The sequence below is a fragment of the Pyrus communis genome, chromosome 17 (assembly GCF_041283825.1).
Source record: "Pyrus communis isolate YQ-2024b chromosome 17, ASM4128382v1, whole genome shotgun sequence".
Classification (NCBI taxonomy): Eukaryota; Viridiplantae; Streptophyta; class Magnoliopsida; order Rosales; family Rosaceae; genus Pyrus; species Pyrus communis.
The window spans coordinates 439,735-450,672 of NC_142581.1; the positions used below are offsets into that span (position 1 = coordinate 439,735).

Consider the following 10,938-nt stretch of genomic DNA (forward strand, 5'->3'; position numbering starts at 1 on the left):
TACAAGTAAAATATTGCCTTAGTGGGATAGCATTATTAACAGCAGGTTCATCCTCTAAACTCTCTGTTTGTTTATAGGAGGACCAATCTACGTACGCGTCTTCTTAAGGTGATGGGGGAGAACTATGTTTTCTATAGTTTGCTGGTTTTAATACTACTATATTATTCCTCTCCACTTCAGGGCAAATTCTTCTTTACTGACAACGTGGGATCATGGGTAAGAGCCGCCGGTTTTTACTTAAATAAAGTGCTTCTTTGTCTGCAAAAATTCTGGTATGTTTTAGTGTATAACATGCATCAACCAAATAAAGTATCAAGATCGTTTTATTTTATTTCTTCATTTGGTAAAAGAGTCTAAAGAATCTTACGGTCTAAAACTCCAATGCATACCCATACTTTTGTGAATATAAATAGTTGAAAAGGTGGATAATATTGAATAATGTTATGTAGATAGATGTAGATGGGCGCTGGGACCAAGGTGGTCCCCGGACCACTTGAAATCTGAAAAAATATATCTGTGAAGGTCTTTCGAGGATCCTATGAATGTTTGATATGATTCCCTTTTATGCCTCTTAAGTGTTTGATGTAATTATTGCTAGGCAAATCTTGACAGGTTGCATCGACAACACTCGACAAGTTCTCTCTATATTACTTATCATATTGCATTGACATATGTCGATATCGCTTTACATGAGCCCAACATGGTTTGGCTGACGACAATAAGGCCACTAAGTATTCAACGAAATGCCCTAATGAATAAACAAAATTTTTTTTTGCACAATTAACGCTCTATTTTTATCTAAAAAACTTATATTTAACACTGAACCTCAAAATTTGATTCTTGGATCCGCTACTATATGTAGATAAGCAAAAGATAAAAGCTTGTCCCAATAATACACCCTTTGTTTATTTTCTGCTTTCTTAATGAATGGTTTTCTTGCCGAGGTACGAAATTTCGCCTGAATAACGCAAATGCGCAGTACGTACTAATGGACACCAGGCGGTATTAGTAATGTGGTTTCCACGGCTCGGTGAGGACGAATTGCGAATCTTCATGGAAACAGCAGCTCGCGATGCCCCTTTACATATGGTAGATGGTCGAGAAAAATGTTGGCGGATCTTTCTGACGCGACCGACACAATTCAGTGGAATCAAGATACATAAATTCTGCAGTGTTAATTTTGAGAGTTATCCTACAAATAACGTGGTCGGAAAACTGCTCTCAACTGCTTGACGAATTGTCTGTATGGACATTTGGCATGATATGTGCTAGTCTCATGCCCTCATATGCATTGTTATGGGCATCTGTCAATAAACTCACTTGTTGTACGTTGGCATTTGTTGGCATGCTCGCTCAAAAATTATTGGCATCTGTAGGCATACTTGGCAAATAACCTCAGGCTTACCAAGACTACATGAAATGCCAATTTGCACGCTATTCCATCCAAAAATTTTTGCGTGATGTGCGCGCCAGTCTTACTGACTCCCAAATAATATTTCATGAATCCACCATTGCTCATAATGACAGGGTACAACTAAAACGCCAGATATAAAAGAGAGAGCATCATCAGTTGGAAACGTACGTACCTTTGAAGACGGCTTTATATATTTTATGCTTCAGAATCTCATATACGACTAAATGTACATCATATTCGATTCCAAACCAAGACCCACAAATGCCGGAAATTATGTACAATTAGACCTGCAATTAGCGGATGAGTACTGAGAGTACGGGGCCAGGAAATTTCATGGGAAACAGTCAAAAACATAATTCGTGGGGTTTAAGGGTAAATTTGAGTCCTAGTTCATAAACAACACACAAATTCTTGTATGAAGTCCTTAGTTCGATGCCCTGCTGTTTCGGGTGATATGCGAAATGAGCGAGAAACGGATAAAGGAGATAAGGGAGAAGCAGAAAGATATTCCAATGTGATAGAAGAGGCCATGACAAAGACTGTATTGCTGCCAACTACAAAGAATGAATGAGAGGCTAATAGCATAACTACAACAGCCTCAAAAGTCATTTTCAAAACACACAACAGATAAACATCTCAAACAATGTAGACAATGCCAAAAGCCGTAAGTTCAATGAACTGCATAATCTCTTTTACAATGTGAACCCACGAAACATGTTGATCATCTGTCCCGCGATGATCCATCATATGTGAAGCTCAGCGAAAAGCTACTAAATCTATAGACCAAAGATCAATCTGACACTACGAGGCGAGACTAGTTTGATGAGTCGCCTAGTGAAGCAGTTTTCCACATGGTAATGACAATCGACATAATTAAACAGATTTGACGGAATAGTCGAGTTCTTAGGGAAACCAAATGGAGTTCTAAATGTTCCCTTCTTATGTTCTGAAACTATAAAAGACTCTTAATTTCGATCCTTCTCCTTGTAATATGCCAAAGCCGACTAGCAAAGCTACAAAAAAAAAAAATTGAGTTCCTGATTGGAATTCCGGCGTCAAAGACTTTAGAATGCAATATCATCTCCAAGGATTGAAATGCACTTGGACATTCAAGTAGGCAACGTTGAAGGCAACTAGGCTATCGACCTATTAATGATGCTACTGCTGTGAGACCAAGGAGAACACAAATGGTTTGTAAAGACGAAGCGAGGTGTTCTTCGGAAGTGGCTTGAGAGAGCAAGTATAGTGCAAGTGGTATGATAAGTAATTGCCCCTTAATTTGTGGAAAACACAATGAAGATGTAAGATAATTAAGAAATCTAAGAAGAAAAATGGAGAGTAAGTATGACTATAGAGCTCTATGTTTAAATTCTCACAAACAAACCGAGCACCATTTGATCCACACCAAGTGAAGAACAAAACCAATTAAAAAGATGCCTTACACTACAATCAACACACCTCTGAATTCAAAGCAGCAGCAGTTAAGCCCAAACCCAAAGCAATTTGACAGTGCACAATTATCCCATCTGCAAAAGCACTTTCAACAATCAAATTCCCCTATATTCTATGGCTAACACGAAGAGTGCTGAAAAATTAAGCAGATTTAAGCAGAAGCACCTGTAAATATGGAGACTTGAATCATGCAGTGGAGAGAAAAACAAGGGGAAAACAAAATCCAGTCCATATTGAACTCCCTCGAGTATCTTTTTCCTAACATTTTCCAATTATACAATACAATTACCATTACCAAAACAACAAACTCAGCCACCCAACAAAATGCTACTGCTTTTTGCGTTCTCCCATCCAAATTTCACAAAATCTAATGCGACCACTACTACTGTCCAGAGCCTTGAGAATCGTCCTTGGAAGGCGGTTGCTGGTGGTGGTGGTGGTGCTGCGGCGGCTGCTGGTGCACTCTAGCATGCCCCATCTGCTGGTAAATCTGACTCAAAGCCTGTGAGTTCAGGACCCCAATATGTCCATCCTGTGACAACCCAAGTTCCAACCCAGGAAGCTGCTGCTGCTGCTGATTGCCCCCACCCAAAATTGAAGTAAAACTCATCGGACCCATGTTAGAGACAGGCAAGTCAAAGCCAGGAAACCCAATTTTTTGCAGGTAATTTGAACTCTCACTGCCCAGATTTGTGGTGGCTGATGGAGGACCAGATGATGACTGGAACCCAAAGCTACTGACAGGGGGCCATAGCCCGCCCACCCCTGCCACATGGGGTCTCCCCAAATTCCCGCCCACCATTGCCCAGCTGGTCCTACCTCCACTGGACCCCCCCAATTCATCGATCTTTTGGTGCAATCCAGCTGATAAAGAAGTCCCCTGTTGCGAAACAGAGCCCCCTGCCGCGGCCAAAGCCGACGCCGGAATCGTCCCGGTCCCAGTGGCGGCCATAATCGACGGCTCGGCCTGCTGGAGGAGCCACTGGATTGTTTCCCCATCGGATTTGTGACCCAACTCTCGGGTCAATTGAAAGATTCTGGCGGCGCAGAGGGCCGGCATCCGTATCCTCCTTCCCCTGCCTTCGACCTTTGTGTGTCTGTCTTTGTTGGAGCTTCTCTTGGGCGCCAACTGCTTCTTCCCCGACTCGTCTTTGTCAGCGATTACAATCTGGAAGTCTTTGATTTCAGCAGGTTTGTCGTCGTTCATGTTGCTGTTGGGTTGAGGTGGTGGTGGTTGCTGCTGCTGAGGTTGTGGGGGGAGGCTCAAGAAGCTAGGTATGTCTTGTGTCTGCTTTGAGCCCTTGGGATCCATGAACAGGGGATTAAAAAATTAAAGAAAAAAAAAGAGAAAAATGGGTCCTCTTTGATTGAAGAAGGTGACCTGAAAAGTCCTACACTTTCATGAGTTTTCACTGTTTTTGGCAAAGAAAGAGAAGACAAAACCCATAAAATACTATTAAAATCCCAGCGTACCCCATTGTCAAATGTTACTCTCTCCTCCGGGTAGACTGGCTTTGGTTGTTTTTTACTCTCTCTCACTCTCTCTCTTCAAGCTGTCCTCCTTTCTTACTTTATCTCTTGTTACTTTTGACACTGCAGCGGGGTTTGACTAGGCAGATATGAACACAACTGCCAGTTTCGTGTTTTCACACCGTCAGATGTTAATGTGTCGATATTTTAAATTAATCACATATTAAATACTAATAAGCTTAGACATAGAACAAGATATAATTAGTCAGACAAAGGTTTTTTTATGCAAATATGAGATCTGTCAAGTTTAGTCATCTGCGCCTAAATTTGAATTTTACTCTCATGACAACTATTTCCTTCCCGTACATCAATGTATAATATCACATTATCTTTTAACTGACTTGGATTAACCCGTTAAATTCTCTTAAATTATTAAACAAACATCTTATCATTAAATTCAATAACATACGTTATACATTATTGTACGCTAAAATAATAGAGCAGGCAAATCAAAAGCCCATTCTCTAATTTTCCCCACATTCTATGGAGTCACATGGACTATGGTCTATGGATTGATTGGATTCCCCCTTCTCCCCCTTCTTCATTATTGATTTCTCCTGCTGCCTGCATATGCTATAATTGCAGTAGCAAACCAACATATGATGCCATCTCTTATAAGGAACTCAACTTCCAAGCTGGACAGCTTGAGATTTCGACACCTGGCAACTATGAATGGCCGGTGGTGGGGTTTGCTTGTATCCCACTCTTCTAGGTCTAGGACCATCCTTAAGATATGATATAAAAATTGATGGGAACTTTAAAAAGGCGGAGAGGAAAGAACATGATTATATAAATGGGATCAACAGCATTCGGCAACATCAAGGCTAATGATATGGAGTTTTTACAGACCACAAAGCATGTTGTTGAGCAACTTACACAAAATACAACTTAAAAGTAATTTGCATGGAACAAGACCGCAGTAGTATTTTAATTCAAAAATACAATGTTACGTAATTTTATATAATATTATATTATTAAATTGGTGTTGGGGACACGGCTTAGTACATCAAGGGTGCATTTGTTGCACCGGATTATCTCGGATTCGACTAGTTTCAAAGACTAAGTTAGATTGGCTTGAAATAGATGAAGCTGGACTGATTTAGTGAAACGTTTGGTGTAGTATCAGACTAAGAAACATATTTCTAATTTTATATTATTTAATTTGTACCTATTAATATTTTATTATTAATGTAATTTATATTTATTAATATTATATTATTACTTCTACTTTTTCTTTTGGTCTTTTCCAGAATCATGTTTTCCTATTATTTTCTCCGCGACTGTCTTCCTTCCCTCTCCCCTTTTTCTACCTTATTTCGCCCTCCTGTTCTCTGTACCAGGTTGCGCCTTACTTTGTTGTTCCCTTTGTTTTTTCTTTGCCTCTGTGTGTGAGATAGGGGTTGAATTTTGAGTTGGGTGTGGGATGCATGTGTTATTGGAAGGTGGGAGATAGGGGTTGAATCCGGTTTGGGTTTCTGGGTTTTTTGGGTTTTTTTATTTTCTAGGTTCAAATTTTAGGAGTTGGATTTGGTTTTGAAAAAGGGAAAAATTGAAAAAGTTTTGCTATTTTGTTTCGAGTTTTGCGGGATTTGGGTTTGAAAGGGTTGTAATAGGCGAGGAAGGAGCAGATTGGAGGGGTGAAGCATTGCAGAGTTAGGCTTAGCAATTTGCCCGATGTCTCGCTAAGACCCTCTAGTGAAGCTCGTAGTCCAGTTTAGTCGGAGCGAGTCTCTTTAAAGTTAGTCCATGTGTGTAACAAACATAGGATTACACTACCATTTAGTCTAGTGTAGTCCAGTGAAAGTTAAAGAGGGCAAACAAACACACCCCAAGTGTTACAGTACAAGTGTCAAGTGGTTAAAATTTTTTTTCAAGTATCTAACCATTTATATTATGACACTTAACATATTAAGCCGTGTTTCTCACACATTGAATTTTTTTTCCCTAAAGAATATACTACCTTGGTGGGCCTCAGTGGGGTGGGGCCTTATACTCTAGTTTCTGACGGTTGGGCCATATACAAAATCTTACTTCTCATCGGAGTGTGCTCTATTGGATGTTTACAATTAGACATCACTTTCCACCCAAATGATAAATAATTGAAAGGGTATGTTAGAGAGATTAAAATTTTAAATTTAATGATGTGTTACTAATAGTAAATAAACACGTTAATTAACTTCTAATTAATAATTCAATCATCAACAACCATATCATTTTAGTTTACACAACTTGATCCAAAAATTTGGCCTCCCTAATATTAGAAGATTAAATTTCTTTTCACACTTAGAAAAAAGAATTATGTGCTCACGTTACTTCCCTTCATGCTCGCTGAATTAAAGTGCATGCACATTTATACCCTTATATTCAACCTTGAAAATTAAATTTTATATAAAAGTTACATAATCTAGTACATATAATTGCAAAAAAACAAAATTTTCCTTAATTTGTTCACGGATAAAGGTGATGTTGTAAATTTTCTTCTATATTTCTTTTGGTCCTTAGAGAACAATTTATATAGAACAAATCCACCATCACGTAAGACCCGATCTAAGAATATATTATCACGTATTAATAAACAGAAGATGCTATATGGTAATAAATTCGTTTTGTGTAAATCCTTCTCCTTCACGAGAATGATGATAGAAGCACAAGAGATTGTTCTGCACGAGAGAGGGATGCACATTTGTCAATGATAATTGGTGTGAGCACTGGATGCCAATAACAAGTAAGCAAAGTGACAAAAGAGTCCCTTATCTTTAACCTTAAATTTCTCGTATGACAAAGATGCCCAATCCCAATTTCTTAAAACTATTAACCCATTTTTAATTGTGCTTTGAAAGCGATTTTCTATGTGTTAGCGTCCACCACATAATTAATTAGATATCATCTTACATGAATCAAATATGAATAATCCCGACAAGAAATATTATTTTTGATGAGGTGGGTGCGTGTGTGTTTATTCTTTACCGTTCATAATTGAAGGGATTAATTAAACTTATAAATATCAGCCATCAAATATACTAAAATCACAACAAGCAGACACGTTATGTTTTCTTCCATTACTTGAAAAGAAAAAAAGAACAAAAGTAAAGCACACAAGTTCAAATTTTTAAACATAAAGTTCAACTTAAGCTACTTGTTAATACCAACCACCATAGAGTGCTGAATAGTTCGGATGAATTTCAGGCATGTATTCTACATGAAATATTTTGAGTTTGATTTTTGAAATTGGTGAATCACATGATGGTGATTAGGAGGAGGCTAAAATGCTTATGAGTCTTGCCAACCCTTGAAATGATAGACTGTTGTGGCGAGCTACAAAAAAGAAAGAAAAAAAAGCTACTTGTTAATACCCACATTGTTATTTAATCTCTATAAAATGTACCCAATTAGCCCTATCTATCACTATACAATGTGGAAAACATTACGGTCCATGTACATTACCTCACGACACATCATGGTTGGGGACGAATTCCAGACTCGTATTTTACACGGCATGTCTTGGTTTGATTTATTGACATTAGTGAATCACATGATGGTGACCAAAGAGGCTGGAATGCCTATGTGAGTCTTGTTGATCCCCGAAAGAATGGACTACCGTGACGACTGACGAAGCCACCAACTGGTCATTTTTTAAAGAAAAAAGAAGCTACTTGTTAATGCCCACATTGTTATTTTAATCTCCATGAAATGTACCCAATTATCCCTAACTATCATTATACAATGTGGATAGTAAGGTCGAAGAATCAATGATGATACACATTACGGTCCATGTACATTACCTCACGACACATCATAGTTGGGGACGAATTCCAGACTCGTATTTTACACGGCACGTCTTGGTTTGATTTAGTGACATTAGTGAATCACATGATGGTGACCAAAGAGGCTGGAATGCCTATGTGAGTCTTGTTGATCCCCGAAAGAATATACTACCGTGACGACTGACGAAGCCACCAACTAGTCATTTTTTAAAGAAAAAAGAAGCTACTTGTTAATGCCCACATTGTTATTTTAATCTCCATGAAATGTACCCAATTATCCCTAACTATCATTATACAATGTGGATAGTAAGGTCGAAGAATCAATGATGATACACATTACGGTCAATGTACATTACCTCACTTCTTTAATTCAGTTTTTGTTTTATATTGTAACCCTCAATTAGGACATCATATCTTGTATGGTACTCTTCTTGTCTTATCGAAACTGCACACATTACACGTATCTTCGCGTGTGTGCAACTCTTAAAAGTTGAGTGATTAGTTGTTCGTTGCGAAAACTTGCGACTACGGTGACATGTGTTGCTTCTTGTAGATTTTCTAACTCAATAAATGAATAGGAGACGCATGCATCGCTTCTTGTATATTTTCTGACCTAAAGCGTTGAATAATAATTATATACAACATTTGATGAAGGAAACTTGATATCGCTTTCGTGATGTATAAACCACGAGAGTTTAATTAGTCGGTTTAGTTGGTCCAAAGTTGCTTTAGTTTTCAAAGTTCTAAAGTTTGCAAGTTGGTATGATTATTGTGTTCCCCATTTTACTATTTAATTAGGAGTTCAGTACATATGTGTGTATATAGCTCGTATATATGTATCGGTTTCTTGTTGAAAGTAGACTCTCTTCAGATTGTGATGGCCCTTGGTGATTCCTCAACTAATTTGTCCATAATTTGGCAGATTGTCGATAACACAAAGAGCATCCTTACCACAATCACTGAAGAATTTTGCACCCATATCTGCTGCCAAGCCAACACGGTTGCTTACAAATTAGCTAAATTTTTGGTTTGGGGCTGCTTTGGCCTATCCTTGAATCAAAACATTACTATTGTTTCTTCTAAAAAGAACTAGGAAACTTAGCTGACACAACGGATATATTGAACATGGAAAATCGAATAATAATCCTTCGTTATAAAACTACTAGCAAACTCTAAAATTTACTAGGAAGAAAGAGAGAAAACTCATGTTTATTGAATAATAGTCGAAAAAAATTACAAACCTAAGGCCAAATGACCTATTTATAATGTAACTTAACCCAAGAATTTTCTATTCTCCAATCACTTTTCTTCATTTAAAGTAGCTTCCTTCCTTTAATTTAATTGCATGTAAAATAATTTAATTTTTGTCCTACATCACTAGCTAATTCATTGCTTCCTCAGTTCCTCTGCAGGATGAAGAAATGAACGCATCGAACTCATGCATGCATGCAGCCTTCGGTCACCGTAGAGTGACCATATATTTCAATTTAATTTTTAATATTCATATATATATATATATAATAATTGCTAATAAGAAACGTTAATTAAGCCGTTAAAGAGCAGGACTTTTTTTCTCTTTTTCCCACCTCTTTTTCTGGGTTGTGTGTGAAAATATTCATAGCTGTACTTATATATATTCATGAGGTTTGTGCTTGATATGGTGTGGTGTGGGAGAAAACTATTGATTTGTGTGATGACAATAATGGCGGGAATGGGCGACGTGTGTGGTGGTGATTGAATTGATGGTCGTATGTGCATCCCATCACGGAGACAAAGGAGGCCCCTCCTCTCCTCTAAAGTTAGCTGTTGAAATCTCATACCCCATATATACTATCCCACGAATTCAATTCTTCAATCGGAAAACTACTTTCCTTTCACTTCATATAAATATATAAATATATCTAGGTTTATAAAAGACTAAATCCATAAAGAGATATATAAGCTTTAACTCTCTGTATTTGTCTTAGGATAATTTGAGTGCGGAATGGTTAAATAAGAATACTTTATTCACCATGGCTTCATCAATTACAAATTTTGTACTTAAGAGAAAAATAAAGTTGTTTATAGTATGTGCTAAATGTTCAAGTGAAACATGGAGGCCGGGAAGTGAAGGAAAGAGGACAAGCAATTTGTTAGCAATAGGTCTCTCGGAAATTGAAATGAGTGTGTAAAAGGCAAAAAGAGGTAGGTGTATGTGGGTAGCACCAAACTAAAAAAATACAATTTTCTTTGTATCGAATTTAAAATATCATTCAACACCCAGTAGGGCATATAAACGGAAATGGATCTTCTCCGAATCTCTTCCACCAAGTCCACCCATCCGAGCCCTTAAAATTTGATCAAACGGCTACAAACAGGGGGTTCTTTTAAAAGTTATAATAATTTTAGCCGTTAGATCAAATTTCAAGAATCCGAATGGGTGAACTTGATGGACTTGGTGAACGGTATCTGAAGAGGATTCCTTTCACATATAAATAACGTATAATAATAATATTGGATAATCAATGACTTAATACATTGAGCAGTCAGTTTTCGTTAAGTACTATTCATATTTAATTTAAAATTTAAAATTGATTTCTGACCGCACGATATACAATAAACGATCACAATCACAAGATTCCTAAGATCCCGAGAAAAATGATGGGACGGGTATCCTTTTCCACATAATAGGATGATATGGTATAGTTTAGGAAGAATGATGATGAGAAATGGGAAAAGCAGCAGAAGTTGCATGCTGCACATCAAAAAGGAGTGCCACAGCCACAACCTCCAATTAAT

At 37.6% G+C, this 10,938-nt stretch overlaps 1 pseudogene across 1 annotated transcript; it reads right to left on the minus strand.

Moving 5' to 3' along the window:
- Positions 1-2,716: 2,716 nt before the first annotated feature.
- On the minus strand, positions 2,717-4,302 carry LOC137708588 (transcription factor TCP20 pseudogene; annotated as a pseudogene). The gene is made up of 2 exons (XR_015958394.1): positions 3,032-4,302; positions 2,717-2,940 (listed from the first exon to the last, which is right to left on the minus strand). The product of XR_015958394.1 is annotated as a transcription factor TCP20 pseudogene (transcript).
- Between the last annotated feature and the right edge of the window lie 6,636 nt (positions 4,303-10,938).